This window comes from Dasypus novemcinctus, chromosome 31, assembly GCF_030445035.2.
Source record: "Dasypus novemcinctus isolate mDasNov1 chromosome 31, mDasNov1.1.hap2, whole genome shotgun sequence".
NCBI lineage: Eukaryota > Metazoa > Chordata > Mammalia > Cingulata > Dasypodidae > Dasypus > Dasypus novemcinctus.
Window position 1 is genome coordinate 35305583 of NC_080703.1, and position 8376 is coordinate 35313958.

Genomic DNA, 8376 nt, shown 5'->3' on the forward strand with positions numbered 1-8376 from the left:
TATTTAATTTCTCTGTTTCCTTATTGATCTTCTGTCCAGATGCTCTATCCATTGTTGAGAGTGGTGTATTGAAGTCTTCAACTATTATGGTAGAAGTGTCTATTGCTCTCTTTCATTTTGCCAGTATTTTGTTTCCTATATTTTATGTGGGGTTATGTGTATAAATATTTAAAATTGTTATTTCCTCTTGGTGGATTTACTCTTTTTTTTTTATCCCCTCCCCTTGTGACTTTTTTTTTTTTTAATGCTATCTGCTCTCTGTGTCCATTCATTGTGCATTCTTCTGTGTCTGCATTTATTTTATTTATTCCTCCCTCCCTTGCTTGCTGTCTGCTCTCTGTGTCCATTTGCTGCATGCTCTTTGGTGTTTTTTTTTGTCTTCCTTTTTGTTGCATCACCTTACTGAGTCAGCTCCCCATGGCACTTGTGGGCTGGATGGCACTCCACGGCATCACTCCATAGTGCCTGGGCTGGTGGCTCTCTGCAGTGTGTGGGCAAGTCTGCCTTCACAAGGAGGCCCCAGGACATGAACCCAGGGCCTTCCATGTAGACGGGAACCCAACTGATTGAGCCACAGCTGCTTCCCAGATTGACTCTTTTATTAAATATAATGCCCATCTTTGTCCCTTGTTACAGATTTTGATTTAAAGTCTTTTTTGTCCAGTGTTAATATAGCTACTACTCCCATTCTCTTTTGAATACTAGTTGTATGGATTATCTTTTTCCATTGTTTCACTTTCAACCTATTTGTGTCTTTGGCTCAGTGGTGAGTCTTTTGTAAACAACATATAGTTGAATGTTTTTTTTTTTTAATCCATTCTGCAATCTAAATCTTTTTAAGGGAGATTTTAATCCAGTAACATTCAATGTTATTACTGTAAAGACAGTACTTACTTCAGACAATATATCATTTCTTTTTTATGTCTCTTTTCCCTTATTGCAGCTTCCTTTAGTGTACAGTTGGTCTTTTGTGATGTATTTGACTGATTCCATTCTCATTTCTGTTTCTGTATATTTTTAAAATACTTTCTTTGTTTTTATTGTGGGATTTGCATTTCAGGATCTAAGTCCATAGCCTAATATTTTGAAAAGATCATAACTTAATTTCAATAGAACACACATTATCTGCTCCCATAACCCTCCCCTATCCTTTTCTATGTTATTTTTGCCCCATATTACCTCTTTATATTTTGCTTGCCTGTTATCAGGAAATAAGATTATTTCTTATTCAATTACATTCTAATTCTTATAGGAATTAAAGAGTACAATTATACATTTAGGATACTGTACTAATGTGTTTTTCTTTTACCTATTTAGTTACTTTTATTGAAGATCTTTACTTCTTTTTACTGCTCCAAGCCACCACTGTCTCCTGTCTTTTCTTTTCAATGTGCAGAAATCTCTTTAGCAGTTCTTGTAGGTCAGGTCTTTCGGTGAAGAACTCTCTCTCTCTCTCTCTCTCTCTCTCTCTCTCTCTTATCTGTGAATGTCTTAATCTCTCCCTCATTTTTGAAAGACCATTTTGCCAGATTAAGAATTTTTGGCTAGCAGTTTTTCTCTTTCAGTACCTTAAATATACCATACCACTGCCTTCTCACCTCCATTGTACTTGCATGTGATGAATCACTTTTTTCTTTCTGCTTTTAGAATTTTCTCTTTCTCTTAAGTATTTGACATTTGGATTTGTCTTGTTTGTAGGTCCTTTAGGGTTTATATTGTTTGGAGTTGTTGCACTTCTTGGGCATGTATATTTCTTTCTTTCCTAAGAATTGGGAAATTTTCAGTCATTATTTCCTCAAATATTCTTTCTGTCCCTTTTCTCTTCTCTTTTTCTTCTGGAATTCCCATGATACATTGTTGGTATGCTTCATGTTGTCACCTGGGTCCCTTAGACACTGGTCAGTTACATCTATTCTTTTCTCTTTCTGTTCTTCTGATTGCATGATCTCACTCTCCATTCTTGTAGTTTGCTGATTCTTTCTTCTGCCTGTTCAAATCTGCTGTTGTATGACTCTAGTGTATTTTAATCTCCACTATTGTGCCTTTCATCCCCATAATTTCTGTTTCTAATTCTTCTTTTGGTTCACATATTTTTTTCTTAAAATCCTTTAGCTCTATTTCCATATTTAGCTTTTTTCTATCCACATTTTCCTTCAATTCCTTGAATTTACTTAGATTTGTTTGAAATTCTTAAATTAGTTTTTCCAAAATTTGTGTCTCTTCTGAAGTTATAATTGTTCCCATGGATGAGTCATATCTTCCTGTTTTTAGTATGGCTTATAATTTTTTCTGATGTCCAGGCTTCAGATTATTTTGTTGTGCTAATTCTGAAAGCCAGTTTCTAGCTAGGGTTTTATTTTAGGTTGGCTTTGTGTTATGGCTCTTCAAGGCTTTGTCCAGTTTATCCTGAACTATTTAAAGCAGTCTGTGTTTAACTGTTCAGCCTTTCTTAGGTCTTTTCCATCAGTTTCTTGCCTTGGATATGCAGTGCAACTTTTGAGGTTGCCTTTTTAGATACAACTGTTTTACTTACAGGATAAGGCTTCCTTTATTCTTTTTTGCATGTGCAGATATTCCTCCCTGGCTCCTATGATTTGCTCAACTGCTCTCCCTCATTCAGCGCCCCTTTTTCATTACTATTTTCAGTCCTGAGTTCTGTCTTGCCCCATGGCAATTCATTTTTCTGTGAAGCATTTCCCTTTTCTTGTAATTCACATTAAGTTAAACTGCCTCAAGGAGCCAGATGAGGTCAGCATTCAGAAATGTCTCTCCTTTTTTGTTTAGGTGATTCTGTAATTAGAAATGGGCTTTGGTGTGGGCACCACTTGTCAAGAGTTCCGCCACAGGCCTCTTCTTTCCTGGGGCCCTTTTGTATGCACTTCCTTGCCAGTCACTTGGTTTTCCCCATAGGTTTATGTGGCTGTGGGTCTCCTGGCTGAATATATGTGAGTGTTAATTTGATGCTGTGCCTGGCTCTGTGGTCTCTGGCCAAGGCAGCAGGTACCCGGTGTGCTGCCTCTGGGTCACTCTTACCCTGAGCCTGCCCAGGTGAGGGGGAGGAGTCCATACTGACAGGTGTGAGCTGCAGATCTGCTACCACATTTTTGGTGGTGGTGTTTTTTTAAATATTCAGTTCAGCATTTGTGGAGTCCTTCTCCAGACTCCTCATTCTCCAGAGTTCCAAGGACACAGAATTTATCCTTTAATAGTTGTATCTTTAGGAAGACTTTTCCAGGGGATGTCTTACTTCTCCATCTTGATGACATTTCTTGGGACTCTTTGAAGACTTCTTGTGCTCTAGTGGAATTTTATGGTTTGTTATTGACTCTGTTTCAATGTCAGTAATAGTCTTCTGTCAAATTTGTTTTTGAATTCATTCACACCCAGAAAAATGATACAGTCTTTATTTAGAGCTTCTGTTTAGAATTCAGTATTTGGAAGGGTTCAGTGACATTTTCATATTAAAATGACATGAGGACAATAAAATATTATAGGAGCAGGAATAGTTCAAATGCATTTAATTTCCACTGGTAACACTAATATGTCACACTGGAGGATGGCAAGCCGATTAATTATAATGGAGAAGTGCAAAAACTAGACAGTATGTGAAGCAAAGCATGACTGTAGATTTCTCTTGGGAGCACAAAATTCTCCACTTGTCTTCCTTTTTCCTCTTTTTATGACAAAGTTTCCCTTCCTAGGTATCAAGGCAGAAAACGTCACTGCCGGAAATCCAGAAGGGAACCCGTAATGGCTCTTTGGGTTGTATTAGTTACAGTTACCTAATAGACCAAGGCACATTTTGAAAATGGAGGAGTGGGGTCATGAGATAGTGTTGGGGAGATGCTGGATAAAAAATAGGTTGTACCCAGTGTGTCACCTCACTACAGAGATTTCAGTTACGTTGAGACAATCTCCTTTTAATTTTGTGTTCTAGGTTTCTGATACTATTTTAACTCAGTGCTTCTCCTAAGTTTTTGAGCATGACCACAACCTAGGGATCATGTCAAAATGCAGATACTTATTCTGTAGGTTTCCGAGGGGTCCTTAGATTCTGCATTTCTGCTGAACTCAAGATGATGCCCAGGTCCACACTTTGAGAAGCATGAGTCTCAATCACTAATAGCCAGAACTAGTAGACAGGTGCAGAATCCTCCCTTTAATTCAGCTTCATATAAGTGGAATAAAGCTCAGTGAGTACTTAAACTTAATTATCACCATGCCTAAATCCCTCTGCAACTTTCTCATAAGGAATCCACTAATGAAAATATTTCTCCTGAAAATGTAGATGTCATTTTAACTCAGGTGGATACCCATGATATTATTTTATGCAAAAATTTCAGCAAGTAGCTCCATGCAGACACATCTGAAAGTCAATGTGTGATCCTTCTCATTCTGCTTTGCATCCCAGAAACAAGGTGTATCCTTCCCAGTCAATTTTAACTGTTGATAATTCTTCTGTATATATAATTGCATTTTGGAGGTACAGTTATTGCTCTAAAATTTCAGTGGAGACATTACATTTAGAATTTCATTTTCAAAGGGAATTTGAGATGACAGATATAATTGTTGAATGGATTATCAAAGAAATATTCACCCAATAGAAACTTCTAGTAGAGTAAAATTATAGGAGAGACAAAAATTTGTAGGACATAGAAATGAAATTCTGAATCTGAGTAATTTTTTCTTCCTCAAGGAAGATGAGCTGTAGCCCAACAATTTTGATTGATATAATATGAATGAGCAGCATTCAAAAAATTGTTATATCTCATAAAGTCTTTTTTTTTTTTTGGAATGCAATGAATAAAGGGATATGAAATGATATTTTGATAATCTAACTTTCAGAAAAGTTAGCAAATAGCAAAATAGTGTTTTTCTTTTTCTGTTTTTCATGTATCTCTACATACTTGCCCTGTAATGTGTATATATAATCTTTCTAACAGGAGGTGGGAAGAGAAAAATTGAAAAAATCAAATGTTGGAAATGCCTGGGGTGATAAGGAACACATGAATCCCACAGCTGACCCGCTTGCTGAAATAATTTCATGTAGTTAAGCTAATCTCTAATTAATAGTTACAGAAGTTTTTGATGTCTTTGAACTCTCTTCCAGAGAAACAGTTATAGGCCATTAATAATGTACCTGAAGATGGAAATATTTGAGTTATCCATGCAGCACGAGTTGGGTAATGGGATAAATTGGTTTAAGAACTGATGCTGCATTACATCTCCAGCTGTGCCTCTAATGCTAATCTTACACTTTACTGCAGAAGAAAGAATGGAAATAAAAGCTTTCACAGTGGGCGTTCACACAGGATGGGGTTGGTGGCACAGAATGACCACTGATGGGTGTCTACCCTAACACTGTCACTGCTACAAGGTGGCAGGGGGATTAATGAGATAATGTCTGTACAGGGCTTTGATCTCTTTGGGGACAGTGGCTGTGCAAACCCAAAGCTTTATATTAATGTTATGACTTTTCCTCTAACCTATAATTTTTTCCACATTATGCAGTCTTGGCAATTATCCACCTGTGCCCTATTCGTGCCACTGTGATTTTATTGCTCATTTTTAAAGTTTATACTTCTAATTGAGAAACATTGATGTTTCCAGATTGATCCTGGCAGATTAATACCCAGCAAGAGAGACCTGCTGTCAATGGGCATTTTGAATTATGTGCTTAAGATTGCCTTTGATGGCAAGGATGCCAAATTATGCTCTTTACTGAAACTGTTTTGTGCTTCTTTGCTAGCCATGTGATTGAAAACTGCAGATGTTTAATATCCTCTTTCACTGTGTTCGGTAAGTGAAATCTTAAATAAATTATAGTCCTTTGAAATTCATTTCTAATGCCATTTAGAGAACATTCAGAAAAAATTAAAAAAATGAGAGACTTAGTATATCTGAAATTGTTTTTTTTTGAAGATTTATTTTTATTTATTTATCCCCCCCCCCCGCCCCCCTGCCAGTTGTCTGCTCTCTGTATCCATTCGCTGTGTGCTCTTCCATGACTGCTTCTATCCTTGTCAGTGGCACCGGGAAACTGTGTCTCTTTTTGTTGTGTCATTTTGCTGCGTCAGCTCTCCGTGTGTGCGGCGCCATTCCTGGGCAGGCTGCACTTTCTTTCGCGCTGGGCGGCTCTCCTTACAGGGCGCACTTGGGGTTCCCCTACGTGGGGGACACCCCTGTGTGACAGGGCACTCCTTGTGCGCATCAGCACTGCGCATGGGCCAGCTCCAGACGGGTCAAGGAGGCCCGGGGTTTGAACCGCAGACCTCCCACGTGGTAGACGGATGCCCTAACCACTGGGCCAAGTCTTCTTCCCTGTATATCTGAAATTTAGCATCTACAAAGTTGTCCTTTCAAGTCAAATTCTGTTTTTGAGTAATTCTTTAGGATGCACTACATCTTATCGTCAGAGTGAGAATAGATTATAGAGCCATTGCGGGCATTAGTGGGGGCATTTTCCCCTCTTGGGCACACAGGTAGCAGGAAGGCATATACAAAAGATGAATAAGTGTGGACGCTCCAGTAGAACACAGTATCGTTCTTTCTGAGGTCTTCAATGACTTCATAAAGGAAAATCTATTGGTTTTCTTGAGTTCTTAGAATGATTTAGTGGACTGTGGTCTTAGAAGAATGTTCTAGTAATAATTTCTTATTCCAGTTTGAAAATAAAGTACAGATTGTTCACACTTTTAAATGCAGATGTGGTGGACACTTTTTTAAAAAAAAATAATTCTTTGCCTATGTAGAAAAGTAATAGAGCTAGCGGAGGAAGCAAAATTAAATATCTGGAATTTTCAGGTCTGGATTCAAGAAATATTTCTGGCATGTCAAGTCCTTCATCATTTGCTTCCACCTAACATTTTCCTTGTGAATACTCTTGGCAGATATCTCTGAGGAAGGCTTATTATCCTGGCATTAAAACGGAGAAACAGAAATTAATCAGTTAAGCAATTTATGTCCATAAGGCAGTAAATGTTGGTGCTTTAATTCAAACTCTCAGATCTTCTGACTTAGAAATTTTGGACATGGCCACTACGAAAAACTACTCTTTAACACTGTTCTGATTATCTATGGCTGCATAACAAACCATTCCAATGACTTAAGACAATGGCAACCTTTACTTTGCTCATTTGTAATTTGTAATTTGGATTTGTAATTTGGGCAGAGCTAGCAGGGCGGACACTGTTTGGAGTTGCTCCACTTGGCATCAGCTGAGCTCATCCATCCACATCCAGTGGTTGCTGCTGGCTGAGAGCTCAGCCTGTCTGTGGAGTCTAGGTTTCCTCAGAACAAGGGGATGAGGTCCCAGGACTGAGTGCCCAGAGGCGGGGCATGGAGGTTGTGTGGGCGATGAAGGGGGTAGGAGAGAGAGATGGAGAAGCAGATGTCATATCATTTTTTACAAAGCAGCCTTGGAAGTTACACCAAGTATATTAGTTTCCTGGGGCTGCCATCATAAATTACCACCAACTAGGTGGCTTGAAACAACAGACATTTATTCTCTCATGGTTGTGGAGGCTGGAAGCCAGTAACCAGGGCATGGGCAGGGCCAATCTCCTTCCAAAGCCTCCAGGGGAGGATCCTTCCTTGGCCCTTCCAGATCCTGGTGGTTCCAGCATTCCTTGGCTTCTGGCAGCATCGCTCTAGCTGTTGCCTCTGTCTCCACATGACCATCTTCCCGTCTGTTTCTTTGTGTCCAAATTTCTCTCTTATAAGGGATACCGGTCATATTGGATTGAGGGCCCACCCTAATCCAGAATGAACTTATCTTAACTAAGTACATCTGTAAAGACCCTATTTTCAAGTATGGCCACACTCTGAAGTTCCAGGTGGACCTGAATTTGGGGGCAATGACATTCAACCCACTCTTGTCCACTCTCTTATCCCCCTCAAATTCATGTACATCCCACATGCAAAATACATCTATTTCTTCTCAGCATTCAGTCTTAACCTATTCCAGCATCTACTCTAACATAATCCCAAATCTCATCTAAATATTCACTAAGCTTTGCACAGTGGCAATGTTGTAGCCAATGAGGTCCATCCGAGGCACGGTTTTTGCTAATTGAAAACTTTCCCAATACCCGACCATGACGACTTGAAATACAGTAGGCAGTGGCAAGTTTTGAAGGTCTCTGTGGAGACGGGATTTTCTACATGGAAAATAAAGAAGATCTGAAGCAGTAAAATAAATAACTAAATAAAAATCAACTAGAAAAGACCTAAACCCTCACCATCTAAATCACCTGAAGCAGGCATGGGTGAGACTCTGAGTATGGTCCATCCTTGGGTAAAATTCCTCTGTGTCTACAGACCTGTAAAGCTTAGAAACTAATACACAATGATGGGACAGAGGTGGGAGAGACATTC

General features: G+C 39.0%; 1 non-coding gene across 1 annotated transcript; it reads left to right on the forward strand.

Annotated features, from left to right (window-relative positions):
* Positions 1-8010: 8010 nt before the first annotated feature.
* Positions 8011-8150, forward strand: LOC111763583 (U4 spliceosomal RNA). The gene has a single exon (XR_002796422.2). It is a non-coding gene; the product is annotated as a U4 spliceosomal RNA (small nuclear RNA).
* The last annotated feature ends 226 nt before the right edge of the window (positions 8151-8376 follow it).